We start from the raw sequence: 23838 nt of genomic DNA on the forward strand, positions 1-23838 counted from the left end.
CTCCTACAAGATTGGTAAATTGCCCATAGCCCCGCATGTGGGTTTAAAAGATTGTGTATCCGAGTTAGTCTCTCCTGTACAGGTTGTGTCTCTGCCTTCTCTCTAATGCATGCAGGGATATGCTCCAGCCTCATGGGAACCTGAATATAAATGTGTGTTGGAAGAAAATGAATCAATGATTGGTGCAAAAAGAAATCAGAATCCAGCTGGCTCCATCACTGTACACTTCTTTCTACGTCCCACCTGCGCACACACAAAGTATGGGTCTCCCACATAAATGAGCTGAAATGTAGGCACTGATTCAAGCTGTTACCTTCATCACTAAAATAGGCTCGACACACATGCACACTGGGGGTACTAACAGCAACACACCAGCCAGCCCGCCTGCAGTATCCCAATTGTCTGTTCTGAGCTGCAGCTGGGGACCACTTGTTCAGGGCTGTCTCCATGGACAGACCTATTCATGTCTGCCACAAAGCGCTTCATCTACAGTAAGATAAAGCTTTAAATTACCCTCAGACACTCCCCTTGTTTGACAGACATGTCTTAAACGTGTGTGTGTATGTGTGCCTAAAAGCAGGGCTGGGGCGAGGACAGAGGGCGAGAGAGGCAGTTCGAAAGCAGCAGATGGCTCGGTCAGAGTGTGGGCCTCGGGAATACTAATGTCTCTCTGCCTTGAATTCTAAGATATGACCTCTGTTCACACCAGTGAATTAGAGAGTCAGGCTTCAACCGGGAAGAAGCAAGACGGAACAGATGAGAGTGTCTTTTACCCCTCAGAGTGTTAAAGACCCGTGAAAAAAGAAGATTATCAGGCAAACTGTACATGGCTATTCACATCTTCTTTAAATGCAATAAGACAGAAATAAGTATCTCTATTGACTGCATTAGCATTTGAATGAACAATTCATCTCAGGGTGTGGGGACGTAATGATCACATTCACAAAGGTATAATGGACAGTCTCCAACATTCAGGTTAAAACATGACACAGCAATGACACCGCACCTTTTTTAATGGTTTTCCCACCAAGTAATTAGCTTGTGACAAAACCAGAAATAGCCTGTACACCGGGCTTTTTACGTGAAGATACGCTCACTATCTGTAGAGCAGTGTAGTTATTTACTGCTTAAACAAACCCAACATTTCCTCCTGCTGCAAGTAAACATTAGAAACATTTCACTTGCGAAACGTGACATCATTATTATTTTGAAGTACGCTAGTTACATAAGAAGGTTAGATGTTAGATGAAGAGCTGCAGGTGACAGACTGAACACCTTCGACTTCTCAGTAAGGTAACCAACTCCCTTTTCACTCATTCATGTTATCAGATTTCCTGTTAGTATTGGGATTAAATCCAAAATGTTGCCAAATACGAGCTTTTGCCTTTCACTTTGACAATAAATCCTCCACCATCATCTTGCCGTCTTGTCATCTCTCCTCCTTGCCTGATATGTGAGATGTGACTGCGGCTACTGTGTGCTGCAACTCTGCTGCAGAAGAGTTTGTAACTGAAGCGTCTGTCGTTTGATTAAGTTTGATTAAAAAAGCAAAACGACAGCTGTGGGCAAGTAATATAATCGGTGTATGCTCGACCACTGTGTAAGACCGGTAACACTGACTACAATGGTAAGTCCGCTGCAATATAGTTTCAATTGTATTGGACTTCTGACCACACCCGAGTCCACTCTTACATTTTATATGTATAAATTTTTCTGAAACAGGTCATTGCAATAACATATTTTTTAATATTAGCAGTGTTTTAAATACATTTCCATACATTTACCTATTGTGATAGATCTCACTATCAAAAATTTAACTTATGAATATTGTAATATCAATTTCAACCATTTATCACCACCCTGCCTTGGCACTGTTTAACAAACTTGAAAAATATTAATTCCACATTTTTTCATTTTCTACATCCAAACGTGTTTTGTGTTGGAACAAACTGCTGCTCTGATCTGATCTGATAGAACATTTCATGTTACATGCTACAAAAACAGTATTTTGTTTCCTCGCATTACAGAGAGGTTTTTGTGCTTCTCATTTTGAGCTGTTGTCCAGTGACTCATTTTTCAATGTGTTTGCTGCAGGCTCAGCTGTGTACTAACAAGAATCATCATTTAACACCAAAAGGGTACTTTATGTGAGTTCCAAGGAGTGAAATAGGAGGAGTGGGAGTGGAGGCAGCACTGTAGCTTGTTGGAAAAGTGGAGCATCATGTTCTCTCTTATTGCAAGTTCGATTCAATACTGACACATCCTCCAAGCAAAAGGCAACTGCATATCAGGCAGCAATCACACAGGGGTAGATACTTTTCTGGTAAATACTGTTACCTACACCAGCTCAAGTTACTGACTCACAGCTGTCTCTATTGGATTGTTTTTGTACGATACATTTACCCTGCAGTTGAGCCAAGTGATCTTTTTGCCAAAATAGGAAATTCTGCAGTTTTTGCTGCATCGTGACTAATCCATTAAAACTTTCATGTTGTCTCTCCCACCTCTCTCTGTTCTTTCTCTGCTGTCTTTAAAAAAATGTCTACTTTCTTTTTCATCTTTTTTTTCAAAGATCTAACCAGATAAAACAGATAACCATGAATTTGGCATCCAATTCTTGACATATGTAACCAAAAAGATGTCCAGAAAAACATTAGTTTGGTTTAACAGTTCTTTCTAAAACACCATGAATTATTTAGTTACGGATGTTTCAGAAAAAGTGTTTTATTTTTATTTTGCTGGTAGTGCCAGTGCAAAGTTTAAGTCCTTAGTCTAGATAGCTAACTACAGTATTTAAATTATTTTCTGACAAAATGATCCTGCTGCTTATAGTTTTGACAGAATCAGACAACACTTATGGCCAAACCTTTTCAGTATATTTCATGCTTGATCACAAACATAATCTGGTTATCTGGTTATCAGAAATATCCTCTGTCATTCCTTTACCAGATATAAGCCACTTTTGATAAATGTCCAAGGGGACCATAAAAAATAAAAAAATAAAAACATTCTATTCCTTTTTAAAACCTAAAATATGTTGGCTGAATGAAAATAAAATAAGCACATACTACTTGCAAAACAACACTAATCTGATTAAATAAATTCTGCTATATTTGGGAGTGTGCTGGTGTGTGTGCATATTGTGGTCTGAATGACTACATTATGCATTATTATTCAGTCTTTGGGGTCTGCTTGCGGCTCATTTTTCACTATGAAAAGAAGAAAATGAGACCTGTCGGCTGAGTTTAAAGTTAAAAGCTGTCAAATGGATGGAATATGGAGGAGTTCAGTATGAGTTTCCAGAGAGAGGAGAACGATAATGGAGAGAAAGAATCTTCTCTGTTTCATTTCTTTCAAAGATGGGGACCTGGCTTCCTGCTGCTACTCGGCAGACAGGAAATTGCTGTTTCAATTGAAGTGTGCTTTCTGCTCTCTCTCACTCTCTCTCTTTTGCACAGGCACACAGACACATTTGTAGAGAAAAATATGGTCAGAGCATAGTATTTTGCTAAAAAGATCTGACTATGCACTGATTTTGCCCACAAGAGTGCACATTTACTGGACATCTACCCTGTTGTTTAATGAATACAGGGATGTAATGGAGGCTAAACTCGCCAATACTCTTAAACCACATTTAATAAGTGTGGACTACATGCACCTATCTTTAGGGCTAGTGGTAGATGTCATATTGGCATTGAGTCATGCAAACCAATAAAACAGAGGCTATTCAAAGGACCAACTAAAATGACAACTACAAACCAACTACCAAACACACGTACCCCACATTAAAAAAACAAGAAAGGCAACAACCACAGAAAGCCAGAACAGACAGAGATATATACACTGAAGTTTCAGCCTAAACAAAACATCTGACAAAGAATCCACTAAGATCCGGGAGAATTAAAATGTCTAATAACTATGATGAAAAAAACAAAGAAAGATCACCTCCACTCAAAATGTGTTTTATGTCCCCTAAAATGTCTGATCTTGACTATACCGACTTGTATCCTTGCAAAGTTTGAGTCTAATATGAAATAATACTACTGCCAATGAGCCAGGCAGACTTGGTTAGCTATCAAGATTAACAGATATTACACCATATGTAATGTAAATATCCTAGCTAAGAGGAATATATCTTTCTGCATACCCTTGTATGTATTTACAAGGCGACAATTTGAACACACACTGTGATACATGGATCTACACTGTCGCAGTGAGGGAGAAGATGTGCTCCCAGTGCACTTCAGACTTTTAAAAAACATTTAATGTGGAAAACATATTAAACACATCATTAATCACAGCAAACTTGTCTTGAGGAGGACTTTAAAATTGCCATTTCATCTGTTTTCTGCATATTTTGATTGGAGTGGGAAAAAAGCTCCTGTGAAACCCCTGTCAAACTGATTTCTGTTGACATCGATGGTTGGAGATATGACCCTAAATCAGAATCCTTCGGCCAAATGATCAAGACAACAAAAAAGGAACTGACACCGTGTGAGGTTCTGTGTCAGTCAGGTTATGAAGCCTGTAGGCATCAACTCTAGATCAAACATTCCTTCGACAAATAAGGCCAAGTTCAGCCCTTTTAACTGGACTCTTTCCCACTGCAGCCATCCTACCTTCTCCTCTACTAGTTGAAGCATAACTGCAATATACCCACTTCCTTATGTACCATCATGATATTCTCCATCTCCACAGACCAGCTGTGCTGAAACGCTTGTTTTTTAAATTCTGTCAGACTGACCTGAAGAGTGAATTCAAGCAATCTGGGAAGAAATCTGAATTTCTGAGATACTATTTATGTCTAACTTAAAATTTTCTGATCCATGAAATAATCTCTGTTGCCCTTCACGAAGCAGACATCCATCAACTTTAATAGGGTCAGCTCTGATCACATGATGTTGTAAACATTTAACTGCGTGACATTACACTACCCTTACGACATGTCCACATCATTAAACACATGTTAATAAATTGTGTAATAACCTGGCCATGCTGAGCTATGCTGCTTGTAAATAAGGAGTAAAGGCACTATCAGAGGGAGACAGAGCGAGAAAATGAGTTTCCTCTCAGCTGTCTCATTGAGATTCAGCGTTTGTTCTCCTTACAGCCTCCCACTCACTTCAGGACGACAACAAGAGAGCGATGCGGGAGACGGGGAGAGAAGGAAACCAGAGACTTGGTGAGCAGCGGGAATGGCACAGGACCACAGAACGCATCGTTCGCCCATTCTGCCTGCCAATGTCCATCTCGCCACTCGAAAGCACACCACAGGCACACCCTCCTCCTTCACCCTTGACTGTTACCATGGCAACTCTTTGTTTTCCAGTGCAGTCTCTCGGAGGAGGATTGTCTCAGCCAATCACCAAATAACGCCTTCTAACTGAACAAACACACAAAGCATGCACACATTACTCAAACAATGCTACTGTGCTAATGTAGCCGTTTTAATCTGTTTTGGAAACACAGGAAACAGCAACACTTTTGGTCTCAGCTGTGTTGAGTAAATTTGCCCCCTCACATCAAATCACGAGGCAGAGTGAATTCAACAGATGGACACTTTTCTTTTGGGGTGGCCCAGCAAGGATAGGACCATATTATTTACCTTCAGGGACACAAACAACAAGCCTCCTTACTGATTCACAGTGGTATTAACTGAGATATAGACTTAACGGCGGGCCTTCCTCAGAAAAAAGGGAGAATAACCCTCACTGCAAACAAAGAAGACACTGTCAATTCTGGATAAAATAAAGACAATATAGTCATTAGGGCATGTCAGCAGTGTGGCTCGAAGGATGGAAATATCTGAACAAGTGTTGGGTGTACGGCCCTGAAATTTTTAATTGGACATTCATGATGAAGCCAAACAACATTAGTGATCCCCTGACTTTTTGTCTATCGCCACAATGAGTGAAATGTCTTAGACAGCTATTGGATGCTAGCTCTTAAATCCACAACAGTTACAAGGCCTTTCCTTTACTCTGGTGAGTCTCAATCTTAACTCAGCAGGTAACTGTTTCATCTGTAGTCTCTTACTGGAGTGATGTTGCACATGACAAATCTGCTAGTTAAATGTTCTGCAACAAGCACCACATTAATTAATTTGTTTTGTTTGTTTATACTGCAAATCAACAGGCATCACACAGTTCCATGAAACAATTATGAATCAATTAAAACCAAAACACCAGGTAATCTGAGCAAAGACTATGCGTGTCTGGCTGAAGTGGCAACTGGTGCTCAGCGTTTTTAATTACATCATAGGTAGACACGTGGTGTGATCACCAACATGTTGTGTTGATGAGATTTGTCAGGTTAAATTTTATAGTGGTGTTCCCAAGACAAAAAGATGTATTTGTGGATCATTAGCAGGATCCTGTTCATCAGGCAAAATGAAAATCAAAAAGGAAACCATCTCTGCATGTAAACAATCAAATCTTAAAAAATCAAGCTTAAAAAATGATTCCAGAACTAATCTTGATTTTGTCTGTGATTGGTGCCACACAGTTTCCTTTTATGTTATATTGTCTTTCTATCATGTTGTCTGTCTGGCCTGTGAAAATAGATTAGTTATTTCTTATCACATAGGTGTAACATGTGCTTTTTAGTGGTCAGCAGGCTCAATCTGTAGACTTTGCAATGTTTGATTTCAACTTTAAACCAGATACATGGCAATGCAATGTTTTTGATCAGTTGGCCTTTGAGTCAAAGTCAACAAACCTATCAGCTAAATAAAGAAAGTAATTCACACATTTTGCCTTTTTAAAACTTGTTGCCTGTGACCACTAAACAACATGACCAACAAGAGTAAACTTTCACCCATTAACTCACAGTGTGAACACATACTTTGGTTTGTGGGCTCTGAGTCTGGCCAGGTGGCACATTGGGCTAGGTTGGCCTACATTTTAAGAAGGAACATGAAACACTCTCTAAAGTTTGCCTGGCGACAAGCCCAGCATGCAGACAGCTAAACACGGCTAAATGGCCCCAGAGGGAGACAGATACTGGGGCGATTTCACAGGGTTTAATTGAAGTTGTCAGCTGGGTTTGGTTACTGACTAGAGAGAATGAGTGAGAAAGGGCGAGACTGATAAAAAGCATTAAGTTATTTTAATATGCAAAACTATGAACTTGGTGAAAAACAGTAAAAGCAGCCTTGACATCACATGGATACCCAATCATTGTTGGGACAGCCTCCACTGCACACATGTTAACAGCAGGGAAAACATTTTTGTTTTGGATTTAATGAGAAATCCTCCCACACCACTTTGCCCCATTGGGCTGAAACGTGACAACACAATAAATGGGTATTAATCCAATAGCCAAATACAAAAAGGGGGGGGGGGGGGGTGGTAATACAGATTGTGGAGATGCTGCTAATTAAAAACTATAGTTGTTTGTCCTGTTGGCTGATAAGATGTGGAGGGAAAATATGCAGGACAAAAAGAGACCCGCTGTTTATTTTTGTTTGGGGATTAGTCATTTTTGTGCGAGTTCTGACAAAAACAGGATGAAGTACATAAATCTCAGGATATGAGAATTGAGATTGGAAGATTGTCTGTAAAGCAAAAAGTATGGTTTTTAGGATCCAAGTTTTAATTAGGAAAGGAGATGTGATTTGTGAGACGTCAGTTGTTTTATCGTTGTTGTTGTATCCTTGCTAATCTTTGACTGAACAATGAACATTGTAGGTGGCTTACACATCAGTGTAGGTGGTTATAGTTACTGCCCTTTCAAAATGTTCATTTACCTTTCATTTGTTACTGGCAGGAATGGCAGCCGTGTTGCTGTCATGTGCAAATCGCTATCTTAGGATTTAAGAGGTTTTGTTCTTGCAAAAATTCACTAAACACGGTCAGTTATTTTGCTTTTGCCACCCTTACTGACCATCAGGCTTTTTCAGCACATCAGCAAATGATTAGATGAATTTTGCCAAATGTAGTGTGCCACTTTTTTAACATTAACATATGTTAACATAGGTAAGATCTCTGGCTGCGTTTGACTAATGAAAATACAAATGAAATGTGTTTTTAGTTCTGTAGTAGTGTTGGTACAGAAACTCTGGTATTGAATTAGCACCAGCATACTATTAAATCTTAACCCACCTCCTCTTGTAACTGAAACCATTCCTTTGGATCAATCATTGTCAATCTGAATATGGCAGAAGTCAGAGGCTCCCAAAGTTTTGTCAAAATCCAGTCAGTGGTGACTGTTCTATCATATAACAAATGTATGAATACTACATAAACATTATATGGACCTCAGCAAACAGCAGAATGGACAGCAATCCTTTACGGGTCTGCTCCACTGACCTGTCATTTCTCTTGAATTGTCACTTAAAGCCTGAAGAGATGAAAATGAGAATTGCTCCCTGTCTGACACAAAAGTCCACCTGAGCCGTCAGTTAGACGTCTGCTTCTTATTGACCCCTCTCCAGAAACAGCTTCTCCCCTCAGGCCTCTAATCCTCAGTCTTTGTCAACTTTTAATCAGCAGCAGTTATTTCTCAGCAGCCTTCACTCTCTTAACCTCTGTCAGGTCCTTTCAAACCCAAACACAGCAGCAGCTTGAAACTGCTGAGCCAGGTGACTTCTTGTTAGTAACTGGCAATAATGGACGTTTGACAGCTGCCTCATAATTGCATTTAGACCGGACAATACACCACAGTATCAACTCCATTCTCCAAGAGTCAGCTCAGATATCAGGCCACGGCAAAAACAGCATGTACTTCTACTCCCACAAAGCTGTCTTCCACATTGACAGATTCCTGAGAAAAATGCTAATAATATTCATTGAATGTGGTGATGGTCATTGTATTCAGTGACAGCACAGAACAGAGCAAGCAATATTGGGCTGGGAAATATCCCCTTATCTTGTTGAGAGACAGACAGGCTGAGCGGTAACAGCCAGGCCTGCTAATGCAGTTTGGTGGCAGGCACATGAAATAACTTCTGGGTTCAGTCAATCATACAGCCCCTCGGGGAAAACAGGAGGAAAATATGCATCACGTTTCCGACATACAAACACACACAAACACGTACTGCAATGCATGATCCATCAGCCCTCGTCTGCCTTTTTCCACAGCTATACATGCATGCGTAGGCTACATGCATTTGTGACTGAAATGGCTTGATAACAACACACCAAGGTGATGACTGTAATTAAGTGTGAGTTGAAAAACAAAGCACACTCGGCACTCAGGTTTCCCACGCATCAGTGTTTGCCCTGAAAAACACAGCAGGGTTGAATGTTTCATCGTTATTTGCTTTGGAGCAATGTGATTTGCGTGCACGACCTGCACACCTCTGCACATCCTGAAATGGACCGTGAGAGCATGCACGCTGCTAAGCTTTGTGTGACTTTTTGTTTGGTTTCAGTATCGCTGCTGGCCAGCTGACAGGCTGGGGATTAATCAGGCAGACAGCGCCTGCTCGGCAACACAGAGGAGCAGCACCACATCGGACAAGAACAATAGACAGGTAGACAGACAGACAGACATACAGACAGAGAGCGGCTTGGTTTGATTATCCAGTCCCATGTTGCACTGTGTTACATGTCACTGTGTGTGTGCACAAATGTGTGTTTTTGTGTCTCAGAACTGGAAGATAAAGCGTGCTAACTGTTGACACAGTGGTTCTAGTTTGTTGCATCTGACTGCCTGAGTGTGGTATGCGCATGTGTGTGTATGTGTGAAATTGTCACATCAATCCTCCTAAAGCAGTGGCAGGTTCAGGAGGGGGTGTCACACCTCCAAGCATCCTTAAAGCTTTACTGAACCCAAGGGATACACACTGAGTCAGGCTGGAAGATTGAAATCTGCCCACTTCAACTCACTCACACACACAGAAACACATAACAAATGCTCTCATGTTGCAAAAGCAGCTCTGTAGGGTTTTTCCGTATTCCCCAGCACTTGTTCTTGTATACATTCAAACATCAAAACTGTATCTGTTCATGTGTGTGTTGTATAATCTGCAAAGTTGTTTTTTTCATTTTAAGTGCATTTACTTTTGAGAGACAGAAAAGTCATCTGTGAGTCTCTTCATATCATCTATAAAGCTATGCTAATGAGGCTGGGGAATCTTTATAAAAGTAGAAGGCTGGAGAAAACAAGAAGACAATAATCACAGCAGCAAGTGTAGTTTGACAGAGGAGGCAGGCCTGCTATGTAATAATGTATGATTCAAGCTATTTTAAGATTGCGGATTGCTAAACCTAGATTTCTTTGGGGAAATCTCGCTCACAGTGCTCAGTAGAAACTGTGCCAAGCAGGAACACAGTCAGTTCCTGCCTGGGTTTGGTAATGAGGCTGGCTCAGGCTCAGTGTTATACCTAGACAAGGTGGGAAAACATGTATCTATTCAGATTTGGCGTCATCACATTACGTCTGTTCTGTTTGTCCTGGCCTAAATAGTGAATGTCAAGGCAACACAGGCAGTCGTCCAAGATGTGATCACAGTCGTCAGACACATCTCTCTTTTCTCTCTTTCTCTTCTATCTCAGTGTAAATCCCCAGTGAGTCAGTCATGATAACAGAACTGATAATATAACTAGATGAAATGAACAGTTAAGAAGACTTTGGATTTAATATCATGTTATCATGATTAACTATCAAGACTCACTAATATCCCTTGAAGGAAGAAAGTCACAAAATGTCCAGATAAAATATTAAAGCAATTTAGAGGTCAAACTAAAACTAAAAACAGGGAACACAGTATAAAATAGAGATATGATGAGGTTATGGGGTGCAGCTGGGCTATTTCATTTTCAGGGACTGGGAGACAGATTGAGAGTCATATTATTGCTTTTTAATTTTTCATATTCATCTGATTGTTTTATGTTGAGAGACTGCTAAAAGTTCTAAAAAGCTTTTGATTGGCCAATATTTCAGCTGTGAAAATGGTTTCTTAATTTCTGTGGCAGATGAAAGTATGCACGCTGATGTCCAGGGTCGCAACTAGGGCTACTGATGATTTGTATTTGTATTGTATCTGACCTACAGCCAAAACCTGATGATTTTAATTTTATGTTAACATAAAACAAAGAAAAATAGCAATTCTTCCTGAAGGAATTTAGCACTTTTGCTTTAAAAATGACTTAATTATTAGTTGTCATCATTGTGCTGATTTGATCTATTTTCACAATAGATTACTCTGTCAACAGCATTTAGATTAATATATATAATAATTGTTAAAATAAATCTATTGTCAAATATTCAGTAAATGTCAAGTAAAAATGACAATTACTGGCTGGCAGCAATAGATTAAAGTTAGGTTTAGTGATATACAGAGTGAGGACATTTTTGTTGTTATGAGGAATTGTAACGTTCCACCATTTCCAGCAATTTAACTGATTGTGGGCAGAGCAGAAGAACAGCCTGTCCAGTCAAGTTCTCTGTATGTATTGACAGAAATATATGTATGCACAGTATTTAGGGAATGAGGATAAGAGGAAAGGCAATAAAGAGAGTTGCAGGTGTGATAAATGTTTGGTTAAGCAAAAAATGGAGGGAGTCGGAGCAGTTGGAAGAAAATGCTGCTGCAATGTGTCAGAAAATGAAAGGGGACAACTGAATTGTGTTGTATGCACAAACTAACAGGCATACCTTGAGTTATGTGTTACCTAATTAAAAGATACAAATTTCTCATACATCTCACTGAAGTCACTGGTCTACGGGAATAGTTGTATTCATAAAAATTGTATTTATGGTTTTTGCATTCATAGAAACATAAAATCAGCAAATGCATAAACCATAGGGAAGTGGAATATAAAATCAATATAAGCAGGATCCTCAATAAAAAATACAGGGCACAAAATATAGAGTAACTTAGGGAAAAGTAAACTGCAGACTGTACACCCAGGCGACAACAACAACAACAGATGCCAGAAATCTACAGTGCCATACAGCATTTAGAAAACTTTAGCGGTGACTTCAGGAAATGAAAGTCTGGTCAAACAATTATGAAGCCAAAACACTCAACTCGAAAACACTCTACCCTTTTGCCTGCAGATTTTGATGGCTTCTTGGCTTTAGCAATGAGGCGTTGATGCTTTCTTGCTCTCAAGTTTATGAAATGGATGTGACAACATTCAGCAAAATGTTATGAGTAATTAAACTAAGTGCAATCCACAATTGTTGACACCTGTTCCGGCTGGAGATAACATTCTTTCAACTACTTTGCATCTGTCACTCGTACAAAAACACTTTGGTATGCAATTAAAACAAAAGAAATTATGTTGAAAACCCTTTTTATTTTCTTGATGTTATACTTCTATGTTTCTACTACTACTATTGTTGCCTACTCTGAACATGCAACATGTCGCTGTGTGTTGGAAGTTCTTCCTTATCTGGACGGAGGGTCTAATCATAGAGGGTTTCACATGTGTGGACTGCAAATTTCTCTGACACAGACTTGTGATTTCAGGCTATAAGCGCAGAGTTGTCTTTTCACTGGACTGACAGTTGACATAAAAATTGCCATGTATGTCCAAGTATAGAGATCATTTTATCCCAAATACTGCCTAGAAAATGTCGAGAGTACATTGTGTACAAATGGATCATTGAGAGAACTGTCATGCTTTTTTTTATTTTATGAAAGGTCAGATCTGAAGAGAGATAAATCAATGCCAAAGATGGCAGCTTGTAGATACATTGCCTCAGTCATTTCACTGTGATGTGCTGAGTAATAATGTCACTGTCCCTTGGGATGCAGCCAGGGATCATAAGACACGGCAAGGACAGAGAAGGGTCTAACGGGGCTCATCGAGGCTGGATGACCAAACAGAGCCAACAGCAGCACTGATCCCATGATGACAGAAATCTGGATTATTGCAGCTCACATTTGAATCCCCTTACATCACATCACTCTGACTCTGGTCTTTCTACTCATCCTAAAACTAAACCATGGACCTTTCTCCCCCATTTAGTCCCTTTATTATTAAGTGGCAGTACAGTGGCCTTGTAGGAAAACAGGCTGGCCTTCAGCTGGAGGTTCACATGCTGAGCACGACACTGACTCACCACAGGTCCTGATTCAGTATATTTGACCCTGCACTCTGACCTAGTCTTATCGACCTACAGGAGTCAATGAAGTGGTGACATTATCATCACACCACTATGAGGACTTGAGAGTACATCATTGCAGAGCCGAGGTAATCTGACAGCCCCTGATGCACTTTAGTTCTAGCTAATGTCCGTGCAGACTTTGGAAGGAGGCAGATCATTACTGCTTTACCAATATCTGATAACTAGATTAGATCAAACATAACGGCCAATTTTTTGTAGGTGTTGAGGATCTTTAATGGTTAAATTTTTAGCAATTTATGTTTTTTCTGCAAATATTTTATTTTATATCGAATTCATTTTGTTCTTTGCTTGTTTGTCAGAATACTCAACTTCCTCAAATCTGTATCTAGATTAGTCAATTCTCTATAAATGACTTTGACCCATGCTTTGAGATGTGAGATTAGATGCGAGTCCACTACAATCACCTGTGTGTTTTTCAAATTGGAGACAGTGTGTCCCTTCAGCATTACCACAAGGCAGGAATTGCTCATTAGAATATCACTGAAGTCGCCGCTGTTTCCCACTGTCGCTCTGACCCACAGATCTCACTAAGCGGAGAAAACTGTCTCCCGTCACCACCGACATACATCCCTGTGCCAGGTTTAAAAGGGTCTCCACACTACATGTCCGTAACTTAGCTGTGTTCAGCCTCAGAAGCATGAAAAAAGACTTAGCCATCTAGCTATTTAGGAAGTTAAGCTAAGACAAAGCAGATAACAATGGCAAGGATGAAGAGAATAGCGGACCGCAGAAAAGAGATACCACTGCTACCAACATCAGTGAGCTGATTTAATAAAGAGTGAGAAAGCACAGCTGGTACTGGTGTATTGATACGGTGGAAAATAAATATTGAAACTGACTCACATATCCAAAATGAATATGTATTGATACTTCAATACTTTCAGTAACACTAATTCCGAAATCAAATTTTTTGCTAGACAACCAGATGTAGTTTTTAGAAAAAAGATAATACATCAGCAAACTCCTCATCCAAATTAATTGTAATTTCAAATTGAGCAAGAAGCCATTTGTGGGTACACTTTTATGTTAGGTCAAATTTCAATTCCAACATCACAAAAAAATATCATTTTCTACAAGGTACTTTGAATTTATATGGATGATTCAGATTATTCTAGAGTATCAATGCACTTTAGTTGAGCAACATAGGGCAGCAGGGAATACCACCTGAAGAGGGGGATGACAGACAATTTGAAGTGGAAAATATCACATTTTAACTGTTTTTGTTCACAGCCTTCACGCATTTATGGCAACCTCATATATTGTGTGCCGGTGGGTTGGCAAATTTGACTAAATGGTAATAAGCAGAAGAATGATTGCAATTCAGATGATTGCAATTCCTAGGAAGAGCAGAAGAAAGGAAAGTACAGAAGATTCCTTACACATTTGCGATGACAGATGTGACCGACTTCATATCGTGGCATCAAATTCCACTATGACTTAGGGGTTAATTATGAGTACATTCACAGTGTGGTATCCAGAAACCAGTGTACACATTAATGGAGCTGCTCAGGCTTTTGATGATTTATAACAAGTCATGGGAATGCCAGATTCTTTGTCCTTCCCTTCATCTTCAAAGGATTTAATCAGAATAAGTGAAGCATAGCAGCTGGCAGACTGAGCACACATCACTGCGCTGCACTGGATGACTCAAATTCCAAATGCAGCCATCCCCAAAACTAGTCTATCCCTAAAGTTCTCATATGGATCCAAACAGCCACGGATTTCCCATATCAGTGACATGCAGATGGATGGAGGAGTATTTTGGACTGTTTACGGACCAACTCGAGTGAGTATGGTTGCGAAGCTTACGGCAGTGATCTAGTTCTGGAGTCACAGCTCCTTTCAGACCACACTGAGGCTCAGACTTCGAAACCCCAGAACAAACAGCCCTGCCCTGTGTCTCTTTAATCACTTTACAGAAAAGGATGCGGTGACTATCAACAGTAAACATGAAATAAACACACAAGCGGAACGGATGGAAGGAGTCGGTTGATGATGGATGATATTCAAGTGACTACAATAACAAAGGCTGTGATATACTGTTGAGTGTCAGGATGATACAGAGCTCTATTAATTTCTCTGTGGGTGGATGGCGCTGTACCAGGGTGGATGAATATTCTAGCAGAATATTAATAAATGATGAGGGGAGGCAGTGTTGAGAGACTCACGACACTTTGGATTGCTCAACTGTTGTTTTTGTATCCCCTTCCTCCACCTCTGTACAGTATGTCTTCAGTTGGGTTCTCCCATCATGCCCTCCCTCCTCCTCCATCAGAGGAACTAACTGTCTATCACAGTATTTTTGACTAGAAACTTCAATATCAAAAATGTGACTGTCGTTAACCTCTTAACGTATTTACAGGTGGGATAACTAACTATTATTATTGGCATGATAAACAGGGTTCATTCTACTCAGCTAGTAAGGGCACTGAATTCTCCTCATATTCTCTAAATCCTCTGAAAGTGCATAGCTTGTTTTGTTTTTCAATCGGCCATGGCAAAACATTAAAGGTGTCTCAGCTAGGGAAGTGTGATATCAATTAATGGGTTTTGTCTCTGATGCGTAAAAATACTAACATAGTGTGAAGTGTGTGAGTTCTCTCTCAGGAGCCCTGCATATTGGCCTTGTCAACAAGGACTCGTTTCAGTTCACAAGCCAATCAGAATAGGATTTACTATAATAGCAGATGATTTCTGTTTTTGCAATGCTCCATCATGCAGAAGTAAAAACATTAAAGATATGAGCTTTAATGCAGTTGTAAACACAAGAAGAGTCACCTTGCCGCCTTGCTAAGTAAACCTCCACACAACAAAATCTCTTTGGTTCGACCCTTATATGTTTTTTCCATCCTTTTATTCCTTACTCCTTCCCTCATCTTCTCCTTTCAGTGTTTGTTTCTACACCAGAGAGGCATTACTCAGTAGACAGCCAGGCAAGATCAGGAGCTCCCCAGCGCCTGGAGGTTGTTTATGTGTGCTCACTCAGTGCCCAGAAACAGGTCTGAGTGTACCAGTATACAGAAACACAGTGGACAGTGGTCATCCTATCATTATTGATGTGTCTCTACAATTTGGGAGAACTTGAGTACTTTTTATGTGACACATTAAGGAGTCCTCCCACACTGTTCATTATAACATCATACTGTTAAAACCTGTCAAGGCACAGTCAAGCGAACTTACTGATATCCGTAGGTAGGCAGAGCAGCTCTACTGTTTGCTCCAGGCGGTGACCTAAAACACAAAAGGAGACAGAGCGTCACGCTGAGCATCAAACTGACAACGCACATGAAAGACACTCAGTTCAGCGCGAAGATTGAGCTTTGATCCCTTTCTCCTGCCTGGATGTGCAGAGGCTACGAGGGTGGATGATGAGAAATGGGACTGTTTGGGTTGTAGTGGTAAGAAGACATCTGGTGAATAAAACAAAACAGAAAGTGGCACTGTGGGCAGCTGTCATTTGACTCTGAAATAAGGACCTGAATTCATAACAGAATTTTTTGAAATTGCATCATGCTGGGGATGATAATATGCTCAAACCCTGCAGAAACTCTCCTGACACAGATTGACACATCTCATCTCTAAATAAATTATTCAAAGTATATTGGTATCATGTATCCCTAGTTTTTATCTTTATTTTTTTAATACAGCGGTTTATGACAGCAGTGTAGCTAAACGGGAGTAACTGGCATTTCAGGGCAGGAGTTTCAGCAAACTTAGTAAAACAGCAACATTAGCTCAGCTGTGACAGCAAGGCTTCACCATCTGCCACCAAGCCAAGGCTGCATGTCACATCTCATCCTCATGGCCCGAGTCCCCATGTGACAGCCCCAAGTTGCTGTCCCCACTCATCAATTTGATCAGATCAGCCAGAAAAACACACCACCAGCATACACACTGTTGGTGTCAGTATGATAGCTCTTTCACAGCCAGTGGGGGTTCTGTTGAGTGAAGTGATTTGGTCAGACGGGGGTAAAAAAACACACAAAAGGAACAGGTAAGTGTAAGTGTACAAACAGTAGCAGCTGTGTGCTAAATAACAGAATAGCTAATCTACCATGGTTCCCACATGATATCAAGAGTTTTCCACTTGCCTATGTAATAACTACTGATCAAAGTAACAGAAAACCAAAACTTTGCTTCACAAACAGCTGACTTAAAACAAGAACTTATATGCTGTTGGATCCTCAGCAGCAATGTATCTGACCAAATGTTGGAGAGAGGGAATAACAAGAAAGGCAAAATGGTCTTTTGAACTGCAAGTGATCAACACTTGCTGACTCAATCTTCCAAGGGAATAATACAAAGTTTGGTATATAGGAGCAGAAGAGACGAGCAATGCCTGAGTGCGAGACAAAGAAAAAGCAGCTATAGAAAACTATTGACAGGGAAAACAGCAACTTTGGTGCTTACTTCTACAGACATGACAGACTCTTTATTCAGTGGCAACACACAATTGCTTGTGAGGACATTGTTTGGACTTTCCATAACACTCCAACTTTAACCTTAACTTCCACATGCATGACTGTAACACTTACCCGCGTCTTATCAGAAGCATTACTCTAACCTTAACCCAAAAACTATGTCTCAGTCCTTAAATAAGCAATTGGTGATTCTTGTTGGGTAGGAAATTTTGTTTTTAATTGGTAGGCGAGACACAAACCAGACTGGCGTTTTGTTGCTACATACTTATTTTAAGCCAAACCATGATCTACACACAGCCCTAAGGATACTAAAAGACTACGCCCACCCAGCCACAGTCTTTTCACCCTGCTGCCTTCTGGCAGGAGATACATAAGTATCCGTTTCCGTATCACCAGACTACGGAGCAGCTTTTTTCCCCAGGCTGTGAGACTTCTGAACTCATCCTCAACAAGAATACTAAACACTCCATAAAATAGATGTAGCAGGACTCAAGGACTCTAACATTATTTTGTTTTTTAAACCCTTGTTTAAAAAATTACAAATTTATTTACCTTGTACCTTGTGAAAAAAAAAAAAAAATCTTTTCAGACACCTACCAAGTCATTTTGGTGCCAAACCTAACCAAGCTGTGACTATTTTCATTGTTAGCCACATGTTATAGAGGCTTTCTGCCATTCTCACCAGACACTAAAGCAGACCTATCAAACTGGGAATGTAAAAGTCTGACCCATTAGCACTTCCCTTGTTTGCAAATCAGGCCTTTCAAAAAAAGTAGGTGAATAGGCCTGCACTAAAGGGTACCTTGTGCATCTGTATTAAATGCAAGATGGCATGACAAAATGTCTGAATTTGACCACCTGGGAATGAGAACAGGTTACCCACAAGGACATGATGTAAACACATTTGTTGTCCACACAAGGTGAGAAATAGATAACACACACAGATTGTGCTCAAACTATTTGCAATGTTTGTGGCTCTCCGGTCTTAGCACTGCTGTACTTCACCATGGCTCCCCTCCTCCTACTTGCATACAGCCCTGAGGCTTGTATTGGTCCCACAGGTCCACCTCACACTGCAGCACACTGCAGCTATACAGTGTCTGAGACAAAACACTCAGTGGATCACGCTTACGAACAACCCAAATGAAAAAAAAAAAAAACATTTACAAAGGGGTGCATACTCCAGTGAGCTACACTCGAGGAATCTTACACTATTATACTGTATAGCCTCATTCCCAGCACCATATCATCTTCGACACTGTGAAGCAAAAATGGCCAGATACATAAATAACTATTTTTAATTATTAATAACTGCTCATTATGCTGCATTTGTCTCTCCTTAATACCCTTACCAATGTTATAGATCATTCCTGACTAATCACAGTACTCAAGGGTAGGGATGTAACGGTTACCGGTGTCACGGTAAACCACGGTAAAATTCCCGACGGTGAAGGTTACCGTTTAAGTTTTAATTACCATGGTAACCGACGCGGTCGATAACCACGGTGTGGAAAACTCGCGAGATACTTTATCCAAGTCTCCCTACGCAGGCGCAGCGTGCAACATGCGCTTGTTATGTAGTGAAGAAGACATGGCGGAGGGAGGACGTGATAGTAGCGGCCCTCAAGGCATTTTTCCGCCTTCAAAGAGAACCAAATCTGAAGTCTGGGCGTATTTTGGTTGTTATAACAATGCTCAGGGACAGCTGGTCGAGGATGGCAGCCCTATCTGCAGGAGCTGCAAGAAGAAAGTTGTTGCGAGGGGCGGCAACACATCCAATTTACTTACTCATTTGCGCAACCATCGCCCTCAACTGTTCAGCGAATGCAAGGTAAATTAACCTTAAGCTGGGGTGCATGATGTGTGTATGTCGAGTTTTCTCTGTCTAATTTGCTGTCACTAATGCAAACTGACCAGATAGTGGTATAACTGAACGAAGTTGATCCGTGATTTGGCACGTTATCTGAACCGCTTATTAATTGTAGATTTTACTTTTTAAAGTTGACCTAATAATTCCCCAAATATTGATGCAGAGCTGCTGTGAGGAGGATTTGAGACAAACACGTACTGGGTGGACTGAGTTAGTGAATGCAAACTGACTGAGATGACTGACTTTCATCTCAGCTCCGTTCACCGGAGCAGCGTCTACCTGTGGCTCAGCAGCCATTAGACCAATCAAATTGACCGAGTCCATTGACAACAGACGAGCAAGCAGACAGAGACAGACAGCCAATATATATAAGTAATATCAGAAATATATAATACTTGTGGATTATTTGTAGAATAGACTATATATAAAGAATAATCTAAAATGGTGAATATAACAAGTGTCTAGATAGAGATAAGAGCCAAAATAGAGTATTAATAATTAATTTAACAATAATCCTTTTTGTTTTGATCTAAAAGATTATCCAACCTGTTTCTCACAAAAGTGATATGATCTAGATTGTGAGTTTTGTGATCTGTTGGTTGCACCCTTAGTATTAAGTAACAATGACAGTAATAATTAATAATGACATTTTCTATTCATTTTTTTCACAGAGAGGGTCTGCTGGCCAATCGAGTGTTACTGCCAATACATCTCATTCTACCTCTGTAACGCAGACATTACAGGACACGTTTCAAAAACAGGCTGCTTATACCCTAACCCTTTTAATATATAATAAATCTATTTAAATATAAATCTTGGTGAAATTATTTCAATTTATCAGTGTATCAGTGTTTTTTCAACATTTTGAAGACATTTTTAAAAATACCGCGGTATACCGATAACCGTGATAATTTTGGTCACTATTACCGTGGTGTGAAATTTTCATACCGTTACATCCCTACTCAAGAAGTTGTTTTACTGTACTCTTAACAACTGGATATAAGCATTCCACCCAGAAATTAGACAAGCAAAACATAGTGCACATAAGCATGTGATTGAATACAAAATAGATATTTTACAGCGAAAACTAAGCAATTTATAGGTCCATGGACATATACGAGACACCCACCTCCCCTATCACTTAGAGGTGTGGAAATTTCTCGATTATAAGATGCATCGATGCAGACACGGAGCATAATCGAGAGTCTGAAGCTTACTGTTGATTGTTGGTTGTCCGGCTTCAGCTGGACAATAAAGTTACGTCGCAAAGTTGCTCCAAAGCTACATACCGTATTTTTTTAAACAGATTTTATGACCTTGCTGGGAAGCACAAATTGGAGGAGACCCACGCTGAGCATGACTTCTGCCTCACAACAATTACGAAACACATTTTCACCTGAAGCTAATGTCTGCATCCATAAATAATAACTGTTACAACATGCCCTGCTAATCAGCCAAGATCTGAGGAGGTCAACTTCAGAGTTAATAAATGCCTCATCTTAAAGCTGCCATGTAAAAACATTATTGTAGAATGCAACTAACGTGAAAGGCACTACAGATGGATAAATGTTTTGTTTTTGTAATGTTTATGTATTGAAAAGATATAGCTTTTATTTTGTATACTGCTGTAGTCTGATTATTGGAAGGAATTTCTGAATAAATGGGGAATTTAAATGATGAAAAAGTAGCCATGTACAGTAATATAGATCATTGAGGATGCCATACACTGAGATGCATTACGATGCATTGAGAATCGTTTTGCTACTAACTCTAACCTCAAGACACATAATGATTAATGGAAATGAGCCCACACAAGAATGCTAAAAAGATGATAATAGGCTTGTTTGGAATAATTACGTGCACTTAAAAAGGGCATTTTCCAAAGGCCAAATCAGAGTGGTTACATACAATGTAAGATTTTTATTTGTCCTTATTCATTTTCAGTGCGATAATGCTGTACCAACGACATAATGTAGGTCATCAAATATACCAAATATTACATGCAAACTCTACAACAGGTAACTTGTGGCTCACACTCAAAAACAGCAAACCACTATAGACTTCTAGCCCTAGGTGTTATCTGAACCATTCATCCATTCACTGCTCAAGCAATGAGGGCCAGATGGTTAGGAATGATGGTGAGTGTAAATGCTCATTCTGTTCAGTGAATATGTCAAAATTTGACTTTAATTTACAAACTATACAGTATATCTCAATTTAAGTTGCAGTTTTTCACGTCTCTGTTATGTCCATGTATGTGTGCAAGTGTGATGTGGAAACTTGCAACCTGCTGCTAATGTACTTTTCATTGAAGAAGGAGACATCTTGTTTGTTATCTAATGCAGATTATTTTTATGTGTTCAAAGTTTAAAACATTATAAACATGTGAGATTGTGCAATACCGCCACAATAAAGAAGTGTGTAATTTTAAATAGTATGCCTGCATTCTTTCAGCAAAGAGGTGCGACGGACGTGACTTGTAACATAACAGTGTCAGAAAACAGTAGCATAACATGGCAATAATAATCATGGACCATCTCGGTTGTATGGCGGTTGATCTCGTCCTGGACCTGAGACATTTTCGGACATTTTTGGTTGCTGTTCTTCGCCTTTGAATTACCTGCTAACTGCTGCTAGCTGCATTTAAAAAGAATGCTTTTTCTGACGTTTTTTGGTCACATACATAACACATCATCAAAACGTCACACTGCTGTCCCGCCTTTGGGGCTTGCTCTTTCTACAGACAAGTCGATTCAACTCTGTTACTAGTTGGACTCTGGCTCAGAGGAAGAAACACAGTGAACCCCAATTTCTTCTTTGTACCCTTTATACAAAACGGCAAGGTGGAAAAATGGCCGACTATTACCACCTTGAACAGGCTGTATCAAAGGGGCTTTCGTCTCAGGGGAAAAACATGATGTGATACAATGATGATTTCCCTTCTTAAAAGTGTTTTTTGCTATGAATGAGAGAGGATAATGAGAATAGTCTGCAGACCTCAATACTGTATATGCATGTGTGTACACAGGAAAATTCACATAAAACAAGCTGACAAATACACATAGCTGTCTGCACACCTACATCTCAGGTCATCAGAGCTCATCTCCAGTAGGAAATCTATCCACATTGATCTCCGTCCTCCCTCTCTCCTCTGCCATGACAGGCGAAAGCTTACAGTGCCCTGTTCACACTAAAACCTTGCATAAGCTGTTCCCTGGCATTTTACACCCCGTCAACATTTTACAAGGTTGCTCACTGCCATGCTTTCCTGACCTCCTGTCCCAGAGCAATAACTAAGCTGTCTTTGCTGAATTACAGACTTAAGGCACCCAAAGATGGAACAGAGGATGAAATGAGAGAGCTCTGAGGCACAGCAGAGATAAACAAGCTGCTGGCTGCTAACAGTACAGTTAAAATGTCCTGACCTGCAGCTTTACTGTCAGTGCTGTTTAGCAGTCAGTGTTAAGATAAAAACCACCAAATGCAACATATGAATAATTCCATCTCAGGTCTTATCAAAGAATATGGTGCATAATATTGTGCATAAAATCAAAACATGGTACGTATGAGTGGTACAGTTAACACTGACATATGAACTTGTGTTGTTATCTTCAGATTAATTATCTATTCACTTCAGACCCACCTCTTTTAATTCTCTCATCAATATTCCTCAGCCAGCCTCAACTCACCCGAGGCTGAGAGGTCAGCACAGACGGTTCCAATTTCAGCATGTTCAACTAAACCAATGGACTGTTTTTGAGCTTATTGCTGAGGTGTGGAACCTCTCCTCTGACCTTTCAAATGCCTCCTGAACCAAAACCAGAAGGTACGCGAAACTCTCTGATGCAGTGCTGCAGCAATTAGTTTAATGCAGTGTACTATATGTTAAGTGTTGTATACTGTATAGTGTATACAGGTGTACAGTACTTCACAGAAACCTTGTGTGAATACACGGCAAACCCAAAACATATGCTTTTTCTGTAGGTAATAGATATAATTTGCTTGATAAATTATTCAAGAAATGTTGTCTAAATTATAAAAAATAATCTAACATACCTATAAAGCTCCTAAGCATCTTCTCAGTATGCACTTTTTTTTAACATAATTAGGTGTGTTTGTGATGTAAAACAGGTGGCTTGCTGTGCTGTGTAGAATAAGCCTTTTAGTCAAAACTCCTGATCAAAATCCACATTGATTGACAGCTCTTTAAATAAACAGACTAACATTAGATTGCATTACTTTCCCTTCACTTTCACCGTCCCACTCACATAAGCAACATTTAGTATTGTTTTGACCCTGTGTGGGAGGTGTACATTTTAAGTCAGTGCACTGCAGTGTTGTCAAAAATATAGATTTTCTATACATAACTGTTGAAATGCTACTTTTCTGTAGAATTCAATACACAGGTACCAGCTGCACTTTTTCGCCCTCTCTTCTCTCTGACAACAACAGGACAACAGGACT

General features: G+C 39.9%; 1 protein-coding gene across 1 annotated transcript in view; it reads right to left on the minus strand.

Annotated features, from left to right (window-relative positions):
- apba2b (amyloid beta (A4) precursor protein-binding, family A, member 2b) overlaps window positions 1–23838 on the minus strand; it is a 69755-nt gene that overhangs the window by 34802 nt on the left and 11115 nt on the right. The window contains exon 2 of the mRNA XM_073463730.1: window positions 16264–16314. The gene's annotated coding sequence lies outside the window, so the exon portion shown is untranslated. The remainder of the gene's footprint in view (window positions 1–16263; window positions 16315–23838) is intronic.

The sequence above is a fragment of the Pagrus major genome, chromosome 4 (genome assembly GCF_040436345.1).
Source record: "Pagrus major chromosome 4, Pma_NU_1.0".
In the NCBI taxonomy this organism is placed as follows: Eukaryota; Metazoa; Chordata; class Actinopteri; order Spariformes; family Sparidae; genus Pagrus; species Pagrus major.